General features: G+C 35.9%; 1 protein-coding gene and 1 long non-coding RNA gene across 8 annotated transcripts in view; one reads left to right on the top strand and one right to left on the bottom strand.

Moving 5' to 3' along the window:
* Positions 1-23,108, top strand: part of Lac_4 (Lachesin) — a 398,804-nt gene that overhangs the window by 243,664 nt on the left and 132,032 nt on the right. For 2 of the 7 annotated variants that reach the window (XM_054230633.1, XM_054230629.1), the window contains exon 2: positions 18,178-18,233. The exons of the other annotated variants lie outside the window; for them this stretch is intronic. The gene's annotated coding sequence lies outside the window, so the exon portion shown is untranslated. The remainder of the gene's footprint in view (positions 1-18,177; positions 18,234-23,108) is intronic. 7 annotated transcript variants of the gene reach the window in all.
* Positions 12,950-23,108, bottom strand: part of LOC105211965 (uncharacterized) — a 159,826-nt gene continuing 149,667 nt past the window's right edge. Inside the window, exon 4 of the long non-coding RNA XR_851695.3 lies at positions 12,950-13,105. This is a non-coding gene — a long non-coding RNA (uncharacterized LOC105211965). The remainder of the gene's footprint in view (positions 13,106-23,108) is intronic.

Here is a 23,108-nt window from a genome sequence, read left to right on the forward strand (position 1 = left end):
CTAACACTTTTTACATTTACACAAGCACTTCATGGCATATGTGAAAGCTATAAATCTGAGATTTGCTGAAATTGTTCCAAAACAATTTTTACTACATAAAATTAATATATTACATAGAGAAGACTTTACACATGCAATCTTTATTATATTAACACGAGCATATTGTTGTGCTATTATCTGTTATCTTTGTGATTTATACTTAAAATTTGGGGGAAAAACGAAAAATGGAATAATAATCTCTTGTAAGAGGCCAATAAAGCAGTTGTAGTTGCGTTTTTTTCATTTTTGGTATCTTATTGATTTTTAGAACATAAATATTGTATAGTATGTATTTGTGCCCTTCTAGAATTTTACAATTTAATTGAAGTAGATATATTTCCATATTTGTAAGTTAATAATAAAATTTAAAAATGGACGCCATTGCGTATGAGTAATGCATTTTCATGTGAACCAGTTTCAATACTCAATGCCATGTGCTATGTCCATTAAACGTTTATTACAGCAAAAATACATTAAAATAATGAAGAGTATAGCCCTTATCACATTAAAAGCGCTATTATTAAAGTTTGTTTCCAAAATATACCGTTGGAACTAGGTGAGTGAGTTTATTTAAGGGGTTACATGGGTTTGTCGGGTATTTTTTTATATAAAATTTATATATTTAATTCTAACTTTTTTTGTCTTATAGACACATATTTAAAGATTAATTTCTGAAATTTTCAAAAAAAAAAAAAAAATTAAAACTCTTCTATTTTTACGTCATTTTGGGTAAAATTTGCTTGACAATTTTTTTTAATAGTTGTAATTGTAAAAAATCATTCAAGCACGAGTAAATTGTATCTCGAACACCTGTACAAAATTTCATCGAGATCGGTTGAGTAGTTTTCGAGAACATTTGACAACCGACTTTGAAAACACGGTTCCGTGAAAAACGCGTTTAAAGTTTTGAGTAACAATAATACCTGAATTGGAGCCAAAACTATTATTCGGTTTGAATTGAAAATTTAGGATAATATTCTTGAGATGTTGTAGAAATTTATAATCCAAAAACAAAACATCTATTTTTTGAACCTACGAAACCCGTGTAACCCCTTAACTCTCCATAATACTCGCGATGCTAAAAAGACTAGATTAATATTTAGGTCATTGCTAATTTCTTCGTATATTACAATACTTTATCATAAATCACGCTTAATCCACGATTTCCACAATCTCATATACATACCTTTTAAATGTTGATATTATTTCCCTTCTCTTGAGATCATTTTTCTTCCTATCTATATGTATAGAGATTTTATTCATATTTATATTTCAAACACATTAATCGTTATTTAAAGGATATCTTTGTAATCCCATATTTGGCAAAAATATTTACGAATTTCACATTAAAAGTTCACTGAAGAAATGAAAAACGCCCACTTGAGGCATAATTTAATATGCAAACCTACGCATTTTTAAGCGTCAAAATGCAATAAGCCAGCGTTACGTGCAGGTTGATATATTTATTTTACACTGTTTACACGACAGCTACAGTGATTGTATACCAGCAAGCGCACACCAGAGCGATGCAGACGTGTGGACGAGATTACCTGTCAAATATGTCGACAAAGGTATTTACTACACAAACGGCTTTTTATTGCAGCAGCAACAGCAGCAAAAACAAATAAAACACGCTGAAAGTATAACAATCACGTGCTGTAAACAGTGTAGAATTTATGCCTCACAACAACAACAAGAAGGTGTCTGCTCACAATTATGCGGTCGAAATTGCGTGCAACTAAATCTCATAACGAAAGCCTGACATACTTATAGAAGTAGCAGTAGTTGTAGGTAGGTGTAGAAGGAGTAAGCATTGGATTTTAAAATCAAACACGTGAAAATCACAGTGTTGAATTATGGCAGGGGGGTATACTAGGGTGGTCTGTAAAGGTGGGAAAAAAATGTATTTAAAATTTTTGAAGACTTCAGTGTTTAGTTCGTGTCTCCTTGGTAATTGTATATCACACAACTGTCGAAAATTTCATCAAGATCGGTTGAGTAGTTTTCGAGAAATTTGCCTTTGGAAATATAATTTCTAGAAAATCTCTGGAACCCACAACTACTTCAGACTATATCTCCAAAACTGTTACTCGGATGAACTTCAAACTTGAAGACAGTCATTTCTTGGAAGTTAGAGGATTTTAGAAGTCAATAAATAAAAAATGTAAAAGCCATCTAATTTCTTATCACAACTTCACTTTGATTATATTATAGCCCAAAATGCCAGATATTGATTTTGGTCTAATGGGGGTTGGTTAAGATGAGTCAAAGCAGAGTTATTGTTTATAAACAGTCGAATTGGAATTCAAAAGTGATTTCTGAATAATCCGTATTGTTCTGGACGGAAAATAATCGTGGTCCCAATGCATTTTTAGCCATAGAGTTTTTGGTTGCGTCTAAGAAATTTATAATTGTACTTTTACCCACCACCCTAGTGCAGGTAAATATAAGTCAGTTCGAAATAAAGCTGTAAGTGTGCATCTAAATACCGTTGTTCTGCGTTTGAGTGGCGTTTCGCGTGTTTGCGCTATTGCTCCCGCTGAGATTTAACTCGAAGATTTTGTCGCTGAGATTGCACGAATGCGATTCCACGCGATTTATTAACGCACACCAGGCGTGTGTGCTCTACCCTTGCTTTCCCATATTATTCGCTACATACAGACATACCTCAAATATACCGTTATAATATAAGTATAACTTTATTTATGCGTGTTTGCATGCTTTCGAATTTGCCGCAATCAGCTTATGCCTGCTGGCGCTCATTTGTTTGTGGCCTGCTTTGGTGGCTACGCCGACGTTTGCAGTGAAGTCTCACTCAGCCATTGAAATTTAAGACACTTTTCCACATGTGCTGCACAAATACACTCACACTTGGCTGTCAGACCCATATACTTACATATGATTCTGTCCCTGATTTTCCGACTCTGAGAGCGGCGTAAATCATTTTATCGTTTTATTTGCTGCACGTGTGCATTCCACCAGCGCCAAGCGTGGAAGAGTAGGTGCGCGTCTTGTATTATATAATGTGTTAATTTTCACACGTAATTCAAATTTTCACATTTCACTAAAGCAAGCACTTTCACACTCCTATGAAGTCTTTGTTTCACTCACACGTTTCCTCTTTCGTTCTCTCTCTCTCCAAATGTTGCTTGTCCAATATGTCCACTGTCGTTTCGCCGTCGCATTCTGTGTCGTTCGCATAACTGTAAATTTTACTGGAGCGCTTGCTAGTTCAGGCATAATTTAATGCCTTGCTGAAGCAGTCTATGTGTGGATTTCCGGTTCGTGGTATTCGTCTTTCGGAGTCTTAAGCAGGAAGGAGCTTATGCATGGTTTGGTGGTCTTTTAAATTTATTTGCTCGCCAGTGTGTGGAAATTTATAAGAATACTGCGTCTGGAACTCTTTTTCCATTGTTTACTGTGAGTCCAACAAATTTATGAATTCGTGGAAAATAGCACATTTAAAGCTTGTTTAGTACTAAGTAGCTTACCAGACGCACTCTGAACAATTCCTTGAAAATAACAAGCTCTTTATTACAGTAAAATTGACTAATTGCTAATAATAAGGTTTCATATTTTATTATTAGAAACTCAGGACATCCCTAAGTATTGTGATATTGTTACCTTGTTCACTTCATAATTTTATAGGTCTCACATTTCTCTAATTAACTAATTTTCAAGAGATGTTGATGTTGATCCGAATCCGAGGTCCATTTAACCACATCATATTAGGGTTTTGAGATAACCCCAAAAAACCAATATGGCGGACAGTGTTTTTAAACTTTCATCAGAATTGCTTAAACTCGTTATACGGGAGTTTCGCGATCGCTGATTACGAATTTTACGTCACTTTTTCTTTGCGTCCGCAATATTGGATCCGCCATTTTGAAAAATTCATCGGATTCGCTTGAAACCCGCCACTCGGGGGTTTTCAGAGTCGCTGATAACGAATGTCGGTTTTTTTCAAAATTCAAAATGGCGGAAGCTGAATAGCGATTTTTTAAAATGTGTCCATCATATTGATTCGTCATTTTAAATTTTTACAATGTTACATCAAATTCGTAATCAGCGACCTTGAGAACCCCCGAGTGGCGGGTTTCAAGCGAATCCGATAAATGTTTCAAAATAACGTCCGACACATTGAATCCGCCATTTTGAATTTTGAAAAACCCACATCGGATTTGTAATCAGCTGATGGGGTTAAATGAACCTTGTATACGAATTCAGAGACCCCAAACACATAAGGCACACATACTAAGGCCCCCAAGTCATGACAAACATTTTGATAATGATTAAGAATATAAAAAATACTCTAATTATGGTTTGAAGCCATTGATGAATGTATTGAATCCAAAGGCCGAACTCAGTTAAAAATAACCTAAAAGGAAATATCTGAACCTTAATCAGTTTGAGAAAGCTTTCGAAGTGGCATATTTATTATTATATTGAAAAATATAATCTAAAACATTCCCCTAGAAACTAGGTCTCACATTCAGATCCCCATCAGTTACATCTTAAGGTAGTAGATCACTGAGGGATCCATTTGCAAACTCACTATTTGTATTTCCAGCCATGGGTTAGATCAACTTAAACTCCGTTCCCTCGACAGTCGACGGTCTAAGTCAACCGGAACGGACTCGGATTTGTATCTGAACCATTTTTACTTTCCAAAGTCCTTTCAATTTCTTGTTTTGGTTCACCGCTGAATATTCATTCTTCTGGTTAATTTGCGCAAACACAATTACTTGCACCAAATACTGAGCTCTAAATTGTGACAAGTCTCCCGCAGATGCCAATACAGATGCGGGGAGACATAGACTGTTTTGCCGTTGCTGCAAACCCCAAAACTCATCATCATTAAGAGACTGCCGCAGATAGATATCAACTGTCGTTTGCATGCTTTTCAAAGTGTTTAACCTAAAAAAACGACACAACGGTACAATGGCATAACAGGAAGAGGAAGCAGACACGCTAGCGTGCCCCGAATAAAAGGTAAAGGCACTCACACCAGCGCACTTGAGGCGTGAGGCACCGAAAATTCCATATGCGTAAGAGTTAGCGTACTCACTAGATGCTCAAAATGCTCGCTTACTTTCCGGTTGCAGCAGGCAGGCAGCCAGCCAGCCATCGGTGAGTGCACTGCATTCATGGTGCCAACACAATACTGCAGGGTGTAGCCGAATGCATTTGCATATTATCACAGTTTTGGTATCTGTGCAACAACATTTAACTCTCTGGGGAATAAATGCAACGAAAGCGAGCACACAGACACTCACAAAATACATGTGCGCACAAACAATAACATAAAAGTGAAACTAAAAAATGAAATGAAATCTAAAAAAAGAAGAGGAAGAAAAATAATAACTGACAACAACAAAAAAACGCAAAATTCTACACAAATATTTCAGCAGCGCAGCACTTGCAACATGACTGGGGGCGTGTGGCATTGCTTGTACTGTAGGCAGTTAGTTAGAAGCGCAGTGGAAATGTGAGCAATTCTAAAACGAGGACAACATTTTTCGACGCTCGACAGGATGGCAGCAACGGAAACGGACACTGAAGAAGCAACTGCTGTTCGAGGTGTAAATCTATTTTTACGCCAACTCGGCTCATCCGCAGGCGGAGAGGGCACTTGGGGTTGGGATATGATACTTGCAATTCGATTTTGTGAGGCAGATATATTGGTTTAATTATTGCGCGTTGTGTTGATGGTCGGTGGATTGTATTTAAATTGAGTTTAATAATGTTTGAAGAGTACAACGTTGGAAGTTGATGTTGGCTTTAAACAAACATCTCTTAAGATAATTAACGAAATAATGTGTCATGAACCTGGGGTTTTTTCTATGTGTCCCACATGTTTTTGGGTTCGCTGAATCCGAATCTGAGATCCATTTATCCCCATCAGATCAAAGTTTTGAAATAACCCCAAAAAACTATTTAAAAATTCATCAGATTCGCTTGAAACTCGTTATTCTTGGGTTTTCGGGGTCGCTATTATAAGTCCTGTGTCGATTTTTCAAAATTCAAAATGATGGATCCATTATGGCGTACGCTTTTTTGAAAAAATCATCAGAATCGCTTGTTTCTCGTTACTCGGGGGCTTTCGGGTCGCTGATTATATATATTTATTGAAACTATATACTAGGTTTTCTACCATTTTATCGGGAGTGAAGTGAATACATAACAACTCCTTGTCAAATAGCCACCTCGTGAATACTTGATGGTCCCTGTTATCAATAACGACGATCTAGTACATTGGCGGTCTATTTTTCAACCCACACAGATGAAATACTGTTGACTACGAGTCGATTAGAGGCCACCTGGAAGTCCCAGTGCCAAGATCGGGTCATCCATCTTAAACTACATTATTGTAGAAACCTCAAGTAAATATAACAAAATAGTTGGAGACCTTTACAATGAAAATCAGATAATAATTGGAAACTGAAATAATGGTACGCTCTTAGAACTGTTACGACTATATAAGGTCAGAGAATCAGAGAAAGTCAACAATATGAGATCAGCGTCCTTGGCCTATATGAAACCGGATGGACAGGTTTCGGCGAAGCAATAGCCGCAGGTATATACTATCGTCCATATTCCGGAAAGCCCAGTAATCAATATCGAAGCAGCGGCGATGACAGAAAATATTTTTGAGGATTTCTGTCGAGTAGACAGTCCCTGATTGCATAAAAATTCGGATCCGTTCATATTTCGTAGATCGAATTGTCATGGGAACGGATGAACTCTGAGTGTACTCTTCCTTCGTAAGGGCTTAAGGCAAATTTCAATTATTTTAAGATTAAATGCGTTAGATTTTAATTGAAAATATTTTTATTTTAAAAAGTTCAATTATTTTAATTTTATCTCATAGCTCCTGAGCTAATAACAGTTTTAGCTACTCAAGCATTGGTATAGAGTCTAGGCGAAAACGGCCTTAACCCGTATATGTATACCAAATAGTGAATACACAACTTCGCATTTCTTCACTATAAACATAAATACAGATAATACAAGCATTTATCATCCCACATAACGATATTGCAATTTTATTTGTCTGTGAATGAACGTTTCAATATTATGGATGCTGCAATCATCACGCCGTTTATGCAACTGAATTCACAATTAACATACTTACAACAAAATTCCACCCATGGCAGTAACTCGCATGAAATGTGCTGGAAAACGCAAAGTTGGAATGAAAGAGTGAAGATGACAAATAAATTAAAAGGGGAGTTGCGAAAATCAGGCAACTGCAACTCAACATTTTACACCCTACACTGTGTGCTCTGTCACAATTATGAGACGCTTAAATGTGCCAGCTCATTTATCGGCCGGCTGAATGGTGTCTGGCTGACACGCTGGTCGATTGCAGTTTGGGTCATGATATGCTGGAAATCATGTCTGTACATATGTATGTATGTAATTATGGATGTGTGTGGGTGTGACGCCAGCATGTCACACTTTCGTGACTCAACACACACACACCGCTGCATAAGCTTGTAGAAATTTCATTTTATACTTTTGAATGACTTTAAATGTACGCACAGCTATGCTGGTAACTACGCCGAAGAATAGCAGGGCAGCAATACATATTTACACATAAGCACACCCATGCAGAATACATTTAAGCAACCATTCATTTGTACGTGCATGAAATTTCAGCACACAACTTGCAAGCTCGCCATGAGGTCAGACATGCAGCATGCACAACAGCAGCGGAGATGTGACTCAAGCCGCAACATCACATCACTGCATATAACTGGGACATCATTGCGTTTAATTGAAAAACTTTTATGCGCTGCAAGCGTGAAAATAAATATCATAACTTGCATGTCTGCATGTGTATGTGTTAGTGAGAAATTCTCATGCTTATACTAGCGTATATAAATAACTTCAACACACTATTGGCACACTCTTCCACGTCGCATGTGGTCGAAGCAATCATTACGCCTTCACTTCGCGTCGCACTTGTCGCCACGCTTGACATGTCGCCGAACGAGTTGTGTGTCTTCACACTCACACTCACACGGGCATTTTTCCGCAGCACAACTTTTCCACTGGCTTAAACAGAGTTTATTGTTTAACCATTTTTTCCGTTGTCAATGTCCTGCCACATTCTGAAGGATTCTTCAAGGCTTGTCGCATTACTTACGCACGACTTGGCCACTGAGCGCACTGTGAAGTAGAACGGAGCTGTCCGTAATGTCGCTTCATCAACTCGAAACACAACGGCGTCAGCTGGTGCTGCAACTTTTTCGCCTTTTCTCAGCGCAAATGAAGAAGAAAGCAAAACAAAATATTCGCTGAAAAAACTTTCTGAAATTGTACACGTTAAAAATAAACACTACATACATGCAACTGCAACAACAAACTAAAAGGAGAAAATATTTTTTCTTTATTTTATACACTGAATATAATACATATGAAAATTAAGCGCTTAAATTTTAAGCTACTTTGTGGGTATAATTCAGCAAAAGTTCATAAAATTTATTTTGAGAAATAAATTGAAACTAATTGGTGATTTATAAAACAACTCTACCTATAAGAACATACCATTATAAATCTGAATTAAGTCAATTAATTATTAGAATTATAAAAATTCACTGCTTTTAAGCTGTACTTAAGCTGAGCTGTGTAAAAGAGTACTTTTTTTACTCAATATAATTAACCATTAAATGTAAATTAAAAAAAAACATAATAATCGACTACTGAGCGATTGCAAGATGTATTTTAATGCTCTACCCTTTCAGAGGAATGATGTAATGTCAATAAACTAGATAATGGATAACGAGATATATCTGTTTCTAATTACCGTTGAGGGTAGAGCAAGATCTGGATCGATGTCAACTCATTTGGACCTTAAATTAAAATCTGCTTGATAATAATTACACAGCCACACAAAAAAATTGTTATGACCTGGGGGTCTTACTATGCGAACATATGTTTTTGGGGTCGCTAAATCCGAACACGAGGTTCATTTAACCCCATCAGATCAGGGTTTTGAGATAACCCCAGAAAACTCGTTATACGGAGGTTTTTGGGGTCACTGATTGCGAATTTGACAATGTTTTTTAGAAATTCAAAACGGCGAACCAATATGGCGGAAATATTTTAAAAATTTCTCATATTGCATATATCTACATATTTTTCGGTGAGAAAATCATTATCCTAGGTTACTATGTGAGATTGGTGAATCAATTTGTTCCACTTTTAACTCCAGACTCCAATATTATTAGGAATTTCAATAGTATATCTTATATTGGTCTACAACTTTGCTTCCGCCGTTTTGGACATTTGTGTCAACATTTACCCAACATAATGTTTGTAGAGATCTTGTTGTATCTCAAACTTATTCTCAACTGAAAATGTCACTTTTTGGCCCGAATTCTCGACATTTGCGGAAAATTTTGCAGTCCTTAATGCATTTTATGCTATTCTCTATTGGCTCTAAACAACGATATCACTGTACTGTGCACTAATGTTTATCTGCCCAACAATTTTAGTCTTCCATCTTTATTTGATTTTTTTAAAGAGAGATACTTCCATAACTCGAACTTCTATAAGTCGAAGATCTCCATAACTCAAACTTTTTCTTTGGCAATAGCGTTTAGAATAAAATTTCATACAAATTTCCTTCCATAACTCGAATTTCTATAACTCGAAGTTTTCCATAACGCGAACTCTTGAGTTGGAAATAGAAGTCAAATTTCATAAAAATTTCCTTCCATAAGCCGAACTTTTCGACCAGGGTATAATACAGAATTTACTATCAGAATTTTAAAATAAGTCCCTCTATATCGTATGGAGGCGAACTAAAAATATGATATTACGCTTATGGATTGCGTAAAGCATGTAACAAAGGCATAGGATACAGACGTCAAGAGCCAAATAATAGCAAACTGCAAAAAACAAAATTACAGAATACATGGTTAAAAGAATTTAAATAAAACTTTAGGCGAAGTAAATAACTAAAACTGGGTATCTATAAATCCATATTTTACAGCTTTTTGAAATTTGTATGTTTTAATGAAAATTTCTATAACTCGACATCTCTCTAACTCGAAGTTTTTTGTGGATTATGGATCTGCGTCCTCCGAACTTTCTTCTAAAATATGTGATACTTCCAGCGCCTCATGCTCCTCGCTTCCGGCTAATCTACCTGGTGATTCCGCTAATTACCGAACTGTATCAAATTCGCAACAGCTTCTTCAAAAGGAGATATTGGTATCTGTTTATTAACCTCCCCTCTTGTTGCTTTAGTTTCGAACTTGTTGTGTACCATTTTTTCTTTCTATTTGAATTTTAAGACCTTTCATTTCTTAAACATAATCCTAGATATAAAAATGCAAATTTTATTAACTTTATGCCTACCATCTCCGACACGAGAAGGCAGTGAGAATGGATTTAGTTTTTTGGAAATATCCCTCCTAAAAAATCGAAATTTAAAGATTTTATCCCTTTTCTAAAGTCTTTGGTATATGCAGGATATATTTCACAAATTAAAATTTCAAACTGTTTCCGATTTGGGATTTTCATCTTCACTTCAAATATATCTTCAAACAACCGCGTTGTTTCTATGTCGCTCGCAATTATAGCAACGACAAAGATCGACTGTTTTTACATCGTTTCTATACACGTTTCAAATTGGGGAATCTCAATTTATTTTCGATAAATGTCGATAACGCCAACAGGCGCCAAATAGGCGTTCTTATGTCGTTTTTAAACGATAACCACAACGGGAAAAGAGCCGAATGTGATGACCTCAATTTGGTTCAAGCTGGTCGAGTAGTTGCTGAGCTAGTCCTTCAAAAAGAGTGCAGTGTCAGACCCATTCTCCAATTTTATTATAGACCCACAATTATACTTAACATTATGGATACATTTAAAACTCCTGTTTTTTTTTGTTAGTCAGTTCTCGAATTAGTAATTTGTAGGTTTGAACATTACTATTTGCTATAAGAAGATGGACTAATTGGTCTGAAAGAAACTGTGCCCATTTACACTGACTGACTATTATTAAGTCTACATTTACAGATGTTAGTGTATACTAAAGAATTCTCGCTCGAAGTTATTTTCAATTCAAATCAATGTAATTACTAAATCATTTCTTTTGCTCGCTTCTTTTTAAATTCAGCTAATTACACTTGACTAATAGCACAGACATACTTACTCAGACGGCATGGCTTTAATGCATTTTTACATACATACTTACATACATTTCCACAATTGCATCGATTTAATTTATAGTTGTCCGTCGAAGTATGCGACAAGGCAGAAACTTTACCAGCATAACTGCGTATGTGTGTGCGCTCACTTAGGCGACATTGCAAGCGACCAGAACGCAGCCACAGGTTGACCACGAGGAATTTCTTCAATTAATACTTTTGTTCAGCTGCAACAACAAAAACAAGTTGAAGTCGTAGAAAAAGTTGTAATTATAGCAAATGACCTGACACGTTACGGTGCTGCATGTGTGTGTGGTTGTAGGAAGTAGCATGTGCAACGACATGCAGAGAATGTTGCATGCAACCTATCGAGTCAAGTGTTGTGGTGTTGCCACCTCGGCGACAACTTTCTTGCGAGTAATGTCATTCATTTTGTCCATTTCTGTGCGATTTTCATTTGCTTTGGTCAAACGGTGCTGGCAAGTGGCGCCACTGCAGTCTTCATTGCGACTTTAGCAGTCTATAGCTATATACAGCGGTATATAAATATGTATGTTTACTTATATGTGTTTATTGCAGCACTTGCTGTCGGCTTGTTGTCGTTCATTAAAAAGTTGTTTGCTATTAGTTGTCGCCATTTTTTCACGCTCTCTTCCACTGCCACTCGACTCCACTCCACACCACTTCTCTCACAATTCTGCCTCAACTTGCAGCGTTGTAATGCGGATCTGCAGTGCAGCATTTGCAGAAGTTTTTAACAAGTACACTTTCTCACTTTACCATACTTCTGCCGCTACCGTCTCATCATTTCTTTCTTGTTGTTCTTTTCAGTTTTCAGTTGTTCTTGGTAATTTTTTAAGAATTAATGATGGCGGCGCCGTCCCGCATTTTTGCAGCGATATTTGCTCTAGTACTTTTCATTTAAAGATTGCAGCTGTTGACATAAATCATTTTGCGCTTTAGTGTTCGCGCTCTTTTTTAGTTTGTTTTTTCCCGCTCTTTCGATTTTGTTAAATATTGCTCTTTTTGAAGTTATGGTCAGTTAATGAAATTAATGGCTCAAAGTTGTTGCCTGGAAACTCGTTTAATTGCTGATATTTTATTTTTTCTTTTATTTTCGCGTTTCTCTCAATAATTCTTCGCGACTTCGTGCAACCAAACTTTGGCGGAAAGCAGCTTAGTAATGTATAATTAGAAATTATGCCGATATTAATAACTTTTAATTGCGTACGGCTTAAGCTGCCACTGAACATGCTTATATACTAAACTTAATGACTTGAAAAGTATAAAGTCCACTTAAGAGTGCTTTGCTGTAAGTGAAGTGGTGGGAATTAATTGGTACAGAAAATGTGCATTTGGGAATATAAAAGAATAATTTTTAATATTTATTTGAAACATAATTTTTATATTGAAATTTTATCATAAAGGGTGAGGCATTTACAGATTATAGAACAAAATAAATTTTGCAATTTTTATTAGCATTACAGCTAATTAGAAATTTAAGAACGGATTTCTCCCTCGGTTGTTACTCGCATTGTGGTTTGTGAGATACCATCGACACAATCAATTTCATAGCGGTGAGATACTAATATTTTCCTCTGAAGTCTACCATCTTTACATTGAACACTGATAAAATTTCATACAAAATAATTTCTTGCTAATTATAATTACTAAAGAAAAAATATTTTCTTTCTAGATGTTTTATATTTTTATTAAATTTTATATTTATATATTGTATTACAATTGTTAAAATATAATTTACTTAGAAATACAGATTATTTATATCGCCCCATACATTGGTCCGTGATGTGCAACATTATTTGCTGATTTCCCCTTGCTGAATAGCACTCGTTGCTTTCTTTGAGTTCCGTCATCGAGCATTAAAATGTCCTCTTCATTTTCTGTAATAATAAGTAAAACAGAATACTTTTAATAAATTTTCAAATGAAATTAGTGCACAAATAATTTAAATTTTAATACATTTTACAATACCATATTTTACATATTATATTCTACCAAATACTAATATAATAAATAATAAATAACAACCGCCCGGATATCTTTTCCATACCTAGTAATTTGGAATACTTGTAGCTTTAAAGTAAAATTAAATATTTTGATTACGAGTGTGCATTTCACTTTTTTTTACAAATTTTATATATTTTTTATAATACAATATACATTTACTTCCCACAATTACATAAATTTATAATTTTAGAACATATTTGATTACAATTTATTTATAAATAATTTATTATTTACATTAATTGCAGCATAAAAATGTATTAATTTTCCTGCGATACCATTTTCATTCCTACCATGTATTACTATTACCTCTATATATATTTCTTAAAATTGCTAACACCCTTTAAGCGGACATCCTAGTCTGCTATTCGAGATCTCTGTATCGTTGAAGAGAAGTAAAATCGTATAAAACTTAAATATGAATTGGAGATATATTTTAGTTTTATACGATTTTGTTTCTCTTCAATGATACAGAGATCTCGAATGGGCTTTAGGCGTAGATGCTTGATTTTTGTACTCACACGAAAGAAAGCCGCCTTGAAGCTCAGGCATATCTAGCCGGAAAGGCTGACAGTTTATATATTATTATATACATTTAGGAAATTGTCATTTGTAGGAGAAATACAGGACTGCGAGTTAAATTAGAGAGCTTCGATTCAGCTGGTATAAATTCAACGGGCGAGCTTAAGCGGGGGTAGGTTAGGCACTGCTGACAATGAGAAAGCAACTCGTAAATGCAACCGTAGACACAGGATCATCCCTGCAACTTCCCTATTCAAGAAACCCTTCTGAATTCATAGCAGGATATCGCCCACTTTTGTAATATTAAACTCTCCTTCGAGTGAACCATAGTTTCATCATTTGGTAGGTGCAGTTTGTGTTGCCTAGACCTGGATGGTAGGTATTAACACCGCACCAAGGAGAGCTAATTCGATCTACAGGTCGCCCCACGGTTGATCCATAGAAAAATATAAACACCGTTAGGGTGGTATCACCGATTTTATTTACGTGCAAATCCACCAGCTAGCATTCCATACTAGTGACACATCCTCCTATATTGAGGGAGAGCTCGTTTCTTCTGAAGTGCTAATTCATTTCAGCTCGTCGGAAGGTCTCACACCAGTGTATTCCCAAATGTGGGAAATGTTCAACCGCACAACGCTTCCCTTTACCCAGTGAATCCCCAGTGAAAACCTGGTCGCTTCATTTTGCCTACCACGCTACCAAATTTTCTTCCATGCTTCCGTCTCTATTTTCTTCGATTCCTGCTCCTATATAAAGTAATGCGCAGGCGGCAGGGTTCCCATTAGCTATGCACAGCTTATCGCCCCGTATTTCCGGTTATGGCCCCATGGTGATCATTCCTATAATTTTTGCGATGTGATTTTAATCGGGTGCTTTTTTTCTGCTTGAATTTGTGGTCGATTCAATCGGGGTATTTTATGTATTAAACCCCCGCAGACTACACAATCCCGTTTAATTTCTGCAGTCCCATTGCGTCTGCCAGATACAGTCATTCGAATGACTTTCAGAGTCCCTGTATACTGGTATGTCTTTTCCTATTCTAAATGATTTTAGGATTCGAGTTTAAGCCCATGAGCGTTTTTAATTGGGACTCATCATACGACGTGATCTGACTGCTTCTCTACTTCCTTGTATGCATGTACGTAACATTGTATTACCTGCAGTTCTATAGTAGCTCTGGGTTTTTAATGGCTACGTCTCAGGTTTCTCATCGGTTTTGTAGCCTCACTCGTTTTACTCCAAAGAGAGACATTTTGTCTTATTGGAGAATTTCCTCTTTCTAAGCTGTTTCAGCTGCCATTTTTTACTAGCACCACACCGCGTCCTTAATGGCGCTATTTAAATGGTCCGATAACGGCTGCCAGTTTAGGCAGTGGCGGTTTGAAGCCCGTGAGCATTTTTATTTACACCTCTCTTCTAGCCATTGTCAAGTGCTCTGTTTCGGTTGAACAGCCTGACTAGTAGGAGCGTATGCTTGTGCCAGTTTTAACATTACTGTACCATTCTTCTATATCATACGTATTCTGAGATTTGCAGGGTAGTACACATCCTCGTCATGCTCGCTCAGCAGATCGTGATTTTTTGCACACGATCGCATAGTGAAGCTGGAGCGATCTTTTATGTCACTAGTTATCAACAGGTCCCCAAATTTCCTATCCTTTTTAATATCCTTGCTGTTTCTTATGTATTAGTGCTGATTCAATTTTAGGTTTTGATATCGATCCTGGGTTGCTTGACGGCTGCTGCGCGACTAAATGGCATTGAGAGGACTACAATTTATCCACCGCCCTAGTACTCAATGCTACGGGCCGCACTCGGCATTCATTTGAAGCCAGGAGCATAATCCGCTATATTTGAATAGGCCTATATCAACAACGCGCCGCCTTGGAAGGTGAGGCACGTAGCATTGAGTACCTAAGGCAGTGGATAAATTCCAGTCCTTTCAAAGTTTGAATCAGCCCTAAATACAGAAGAAACAGCAATCAAATTGAAAAAGATAGGTAATTTGGAGACCTGGGGATAACTAGTGTTATAAAAGATTGATCCAGCACTGTTAAATGTTAAGAATTTACTATGCGAGCGTGTGCATAAAATCACGATCTGCTGAGCGAGGACGAACGAGGATGTGTACTACCATGCAAATCTCAGAATACGTATGATAAAGAAGAAGGGTCTAGTAATGATAAAACTGGCACAAGCATACGCTCCTACTAGTCAGGCTGTTCAACCGAAACAGAGCACTTGACAATGGCTAGAAGAGAGGTGTAAATAAAAATGCTCACGGGCTTCAAACCGCCACTGCCTAAACCGGCAGCCGTAATCGGGCGATTTAAATAGCACCATTAAGGAAGCGCTGTGGTGCTAGCAAAAAATAGCACAAAACGCCTTGGTTTGGAGTAAAACGAGTGAGGCCACAAAACCGATGCGCAACCTGCAGATCGTGTAGCATAGACGTGGCCATTAAAAACCCGAAGCTACTATAGCACTGCAGGTAATACAATGATACATACATGCATACTAGGAAGAAGAGAATTAGCCAGATCACATCGCATGATGAACCCTAATTAAAAACGCTCATGGGCATAAACTGGAATCCTAAAATCTTTCAGTATAGGGAAGGACAATGTCAGAATACAGATGCTGTAAAAGTCATTCTAATAACTGCATCTGGCGTAAAAAATTGGACGGGATTGTGTAATCCAACTTTTGCGGGGTTTAATATATATAATCCCCCGCCTGAATAGACCGCCATCGAGCAGAATTAAAGAGGCACCCGACTAAAATCGTGTCGCATAAATTATAGGTATGATCCCCATGAGGTCATAACCAGAAATAGGTGGCGATAAGCGGTGCCTAGTTAATGGGAACCTGCCGCCTACGCATGACCTTTTAGAGGGGCTAGAATCAAGGAAAATACAGACGGAACCAGGTGAGAAAATTTGGTAGCTTTGCAGGCGAAAGGAAGCAACCAGGTTTTTCCTGGGCATTTCCTGGGTAAAGGGAAGCGATGGCGGTTGAACATTTCCTACATTTTATTTCGGAATACAACGGGGTAAGACCTACCGACGAGCTGAAATGAATTAACCCTGCAAGGGGAAGGTGCTCTCCCTCAATATAGAGGGAAGTGTCACTAGTATTGAAGAATAGCTGGTAGCTTTGCATATATAAGGAAATGGTGATATCGAAATAACGGTGCATGTATTTTTCTGTGGAATCTACTGTGGGGCGACCTGTGGACTGAACAAGCTTTCCTGCAATATATGATGCGTTGTCAATGCCCACCACCCACAAATTGCATCTACCAAATGACGTAACTATGTTTCAGTCGAATGAGATTTTAATATTACGAAATTAGGCGATGAACTGCTTTGAATTCAGGGCGTTTCATGAGTAGGGAAGTTATGATGAACCTGTGCCAACGGTTACATTTACGAATCGCTTTCCCATTGCCAGCAGTGAATTACCTACCCGTTCTAAAGCGCGGCCGTTGTATTGATGCGAGCTCAATCGAAGCTGGCTAATTTAGCTCGCAATCCTGTCAAGGCAACCTCCTACAAATTACGATCTCCTAAATGTATATAATAATATTTGGACTGTCCTTCTTTCGGCTTAGATTTGACTGAGCTTTAAGGCGGCTTTCTTTCGTGTGAGTACTGAAATCAAGCATCTACGCTTAAAGTCCATTCGGGATCTCTGTATCATTGAAGAGAAACAAAATCGTATAAAACTAAAATATTAATGGGAGATATATTTTAGTTTTATACGATTTTGTTTCACTTCGACGATACAGAGATTTTGAATAGCAGACTAGGATGTCCGCTTAAAGGGTGTTAGCAATTTTAAGTAATCGATATAGAGGTAATAGTAATACATGGTAGGAATGAAAATGGTATCGCAGACAAATTTATACATTTTTATGCTGCAATCTATGTAAATAATAAATAGTTTATATATAAATTGTAATTAAATATTTTATAAAATTATAAATTTGTGTAACCGTGGGTAGTAAACGTATATTGTATAATATTATAAAAATTTAAAAAATAGTAAATAAAGGTAAATGCATGCCTGTAATTAAAATATTTAATTTTACTCAGAAGCAACAGGTGTTCCACTTAACTGGGTATGGGAAAGATATGCGAGCGTTAATTTATTTTTGTTATTACGCGTATAAATTAATATAAAGATTTATTATTAATATTTTTATTTCTAAACAATAAAAGGTTATTTTTTCTAGAACTATTATAAATAATACAGATGGGGGAGGAAATATAGTTTTGTTGTGTTATTATTTATAATTTGTATTCTGGTGACATACCATTGGTTTTCATTTCCACTATTTTTATGTTCATAATTTATTGTACGTAATTTAATTTTTCACATTATTTATTTATTTATTTGTTTGATTTATTATCGTTTATAGATGACGTTTACTATTCCTTGAAGTGATGTTATTGCAACAGTGGCTACTGGCAAAGGGTCTATATACTAGCTACACATTAAATGTTGAAGATTATATTTTAAAATAAATTTGCAATAAATATACAATAATAATTTTTTGATTATTTGGTATAAAAGCTGAAATATTAAATATAACTGTATATATAAAATTGAATTCGCTGTAAATATACTTAAAGAATGAAGTTTTTTATTGCGATAAAAATGTTATACTCTTATTTTATTCAAAATTGGCGGACTGAAAATAAATAATTCTAAAAATATTTGGAAATTCCACTAATTTAGAGGGAAATAATAATTTTCATGAAATCAAAATATGACTTATTCTTGTAATCTCACATAAATAATAAAAATAAAATTTAGCGATCGGTAAAAATGTAATACTGAAGTTTAGATACATAAGGAGAGCTTAAAGTTGAGTAGTTCAAGGTCTTCTTGAAAGTATAGACATAGATACTTGATAATATATAAATATCTAGTATTCACTCACATAAAGTACTCAAACACCAGCCGGATTCGTGCGAACGTACCTCCGGGAAAATATATAGACAGGTGTAAGTAACCTAGAAAGTGGTGAGGCACTTGCACTTGCAGCATCAGCGGCAACAATAAAATGCATCGCAAGCTCATAAATGAGCAAAACGGAAATTTACATTTAATGAGATTTTAAAATGCAATATCCGGTTACTGCAGAAGCTTGCACATCAACGCACATACCCACACCGCACACACAACCTGTCACAACCGACTCACTTGCTTTCACCTGTGCGTATTTTAAAATACTTAAAAACGCATTCGCAAATGAGAATGAAAGATAATGCAAATATGCAATAACAAAAGCAACAATTTTCAGCGAGAGGAGTGAATGGGTGCGGCGACAGCACTCCCTTATGTAGGTACGCATAATTATTGCAATTATTGAAGCATTTCATTTAACAGAAGACTACGCCGCAAACTTTTGCGCTTTCTTAAGACAACTGCATACATTCTTTCTTCATACTCATTTGTATTTTTTCTGTTTGTTAAACAGTTATACTGTATTGTAAGTTTGAGGAATTTTCTCTTGTATTATCTGCGTTACGCCGTTTTTACACTTTCTTCGCCAATTGTTTTGCCTCAATAGTTGGGAAAGACTTCCTGTTGTTGCGTGCAACACCATCAGCAGGCTGTTGCCATCACTCGACAGCCAACAGCCAATAGTTGGCTATCAAGGCATCAGCTTGTCATTAACTCATTGTTCTTCGTTTAGCTGACGCCTTATATTGTTGGAGATTTCTTAAAATGCTATAGTGTATATAGAGAACTCAACTGCAAGACATTTTTCTTCACACACGCATTTATTTGAGCGAAAGTTGCTTTTGTGCCAAGTATTTGTTTTCAATTTTATGCACCAATGTGTCTTTTCACCAAAGACAAGGAAGAAAAGTAATTGCACGGGAAAAACAATAACTTTCTTCCTCAAACCAACAAAGCTTTCATTCAGTTTCTGCTTTTCTCCTTGCCATTGAGTGTTATTTTTGCCGTTATTGCAGAACTTCGTCCATTTTTCCCATTCGGCAGAGGATACATGTATGCAAACAAACACTGCGGAAATGCTGCATTACGTGAGAAAGCAGAGGATTGGCAACAACACAAAAGCAAGCAATAAACCAAGAAACAATTAAAAACAGCTCTAAATTGAGTGAGAGGGTGATATATTTAAGTATAGGTATACCGCAAGAACCAGATTTTGAGTAAAATTGAAGGGAATATATAAATTGATCTTTATCTTAAAAGCATGGACAAAACACGCCGATATCGTTGTTTATTGAGCGTGAGCTATTCGAAATTGGTTAAGGTTCACTTTTGAACAACATTGTGGGGAATTGGATATTATTTGATTTCACCTATTCTCAAAAAGAAGTTTTACCTAAAGGGTATCTCTAAAGGCTTTTTTCAAATTATTATGAAAGAAACGATCTTTCTAACTCATTGGCACACTTACTACAGTCTCACAAATTTCACAGAAGATACAATGTCTAGATTCCTCGAATAATAGCAAAATATTTGGGGATTATTATTTCAACGAGTATAAAAATCAATAAAAATATTGTTTTGTAGCTTAACCCTAATATGGTTAATGTGACTTTGTTAATAGCGAAGATTAGATTGAAGGGGGTCAGCCCATGTGTCGGCTTGTTTTTGAATGATTTTTTAGAATTTTTTTCTACGACCAATAAATATATAGAACCTTAAGTTTATTACCATTTATTAACCCTTTCATGCCCAATGTTGCCTATAGGTAGTTACCGGCTTCTAATTATCCTCAGAGAGAAATTCCACAGCGAGAAATTGGCAAAAATCGTTTCGCAAGAAAGCTATATAAAAGTGGTTATACAAAAAGTGTTCAAAACCATAAAAATAATTGTTTTATTTTAAAACAATGTGAACTATATAAATAAGTAAGATAAGAGAGTTTATTTATAATAATTTAATTTGTGCCTATATACACCATCGTGTAACTAATGAACCAGGATTCACAGGACTTTGGAATTTTTATCACTTCATATTTGAGTTAAGACTAATATATATCTGTCCTAATAAATATGCTAGCTCCGCACATTTTAATTCGGGCATGAGTGGGTTAATATGTATGTCAACAGTATTAATATAACTTTTGAGCTAAAATATTATGTAAAACATGAGTTGCAGCGATCTGAACATCCCCGCCTAAAAAAAAAAAATGAGCTCGCATCCTCCATGATTCCGGCTGATTGGCATATCGGAAACGAAAAAAGTAAACGGCGTTTGAATCTGTAAGCTTAAATGCATGGAATTTACTACGATCAAGTAAATATACCAAAAACTGAACTTTTAGTACACATTTGAAAAAAACTAAAAAACACAAAATTCTAATTTATTTGCTATAAAAAATCGATGTTTTTGGAATTTTTATATAATAATAGAACGTTCGGCAATAATCGCTTAAAGCGGTTCCTACGCCAAATATATATATATATATAATAGAGCGTTCCATGCATTTACATGTGCTGAGTGTGCCCTACAAATGTTAAGTCATTCGGACAAGTCGTTTTTGAGATACGTTGGAGGAATGTTTAAAAAATACAGTTTCGAGAGAAACTCGTTCAAAGTTTCCAGCTGTCTACTGAGGGCTTCAAACAACCCCGTCTTCTAACTCGGTGAATATGAAAGCAACATGAGAGATCGGACAGCTTGGTAAAAGCGGATATTAAGGAAAGGAAGGAGTTATATCTTGGGAAGATATATGTATGTATATAGGTATATTAAGGTTATAGAAAACCTCGTAATCTTATATGTTCTAATACAAAATAGTCCATAAAATAATTTGGATAAATTCAGTTCCATCCAGATAGTAAATTATGGCAATGGATCTTAGATCCGATATTATTACGAAATAAAAATGGTGTATATTTAAAACACTTCAAAAAATTTTAGTAGTTCATTTGTTGACAACAAGCTCCGGCTGCTTTGTCGATGTGATATATTTTAAAGTCACATTAAAAATATAAAATAGTAGTTTAAATCATATAAGAAAAAACTATAGTTTTAGCTTAGATGACTTAAGTAAATGAGCCATTTTTTGCTAGTCCGAGATATAAATCAAAATATTTGTTTAGGATTTTCCTGATATCGTCATATACACTAAATATAAAGAAACGTTACCACACGAGTCCAGCATAATTTTGAAAAGCCACCGTTTGTTGAAACTTTGCAGCAAGTTGCAGACATTTTTAAAATCTATAAACAAAAAATATTCGTGTCTGCTTCTGTGCCTGACCTTGCATTATAAGTATGTATGTCCCACATTAGATAAATATGCATGCAGATTTTCAAAGTTCGGTATAAAAGTAGCTTTGCAAAACAATAAGTTTGTTTATCAATTTTGTTTTTTTCAATCTTATGTTCTGTTGCTTTCTTTATGCGCCGCCAAACTTTCGCAATTCGACACAACTTTTACTACACACTACACCAGTGTGTTACAGTTTTTATGTTGGCGTGTTGTAAGAATTAAATTTTCGAACAAAAACAGCAGCAACAAAATGCACGAAAGTGTCTGAAGTGCATTGTCAGTGAGTACGGGTACTTAATGAAACAAAGAACAACTAAAAAAAAATATTTAAAAGAACAAAAATGTAATGTACACTCGTACAAGGCTTTGTTCAGCTGTGTGCAGCTGTGCGCTGAGTTGGAAAAAGGCTATCAGAAAAAAAACGAAAAACAAAAAACTGCGACTCGAATGTTTAGTAAAATAACCGAAAAAAGTTTGACAATTTGTCACAGCAGTGCAGCGATGTCGTATGGTTTTTAAGTAGCCCACACACACTCTCAACCATACATACACGCAAACAAACTCAGCAACAGCCACAGACACATGTACACCAGCCTCGTAAACAACAAAGAACACCAGACGCACACGCTTCTCTCTTGCAGCACCGCCAACTGATGATGATCTTTTCTTTGTGCACTGTTTTGTGCTTCACTGCCGCTCTGCTTCTTCCCCAGTCTTCTCCCTGCTGTGTTGTTTTTGTTAACTTCGCTTGTTTTAGTTTATTAACAATGAAAGTTTTTTCTGAAAATTTTTGTCACTCCGCTCACGCTGCTATCGCCATTGACTCAACTGAAGAGATAATAAATTTTGTACTGTTTTTAGTGTCTATTTTATATTCTTTTTTTTTTTTTTTTTGCTGAACTTTTTTCTCCTCTGAATTTATTGCACTGTTGTTGCAGTCAGTTGGTGCACGCAAATAAAAAGTTTTGATTTGTAATCAGTGTCCTTTTTACGTTCTATTGCCGTTATATTTCTTCGGCCCCATTGATTTACTGCAGCAATGAAAAATAGTGTTGTTTTCGCTGCGTCGACCTTAGTGGGAGAGG

This window comes from Zeugodacus cucurbitae, chromosome 5 (genome assembly GCF_028554725.1).
Source record: "Zeugodacus cucurbitae isolate PBARC_wt_2022May chromosome 5, idZeuCucr1.2, whole genome shotgun sequence".
NCBI lineage: Eukaryota > Metazoa > Arthropoda > Insecta > Diptera > Tephritidae > Zeugodacus > Zeugodacus cucurbitae.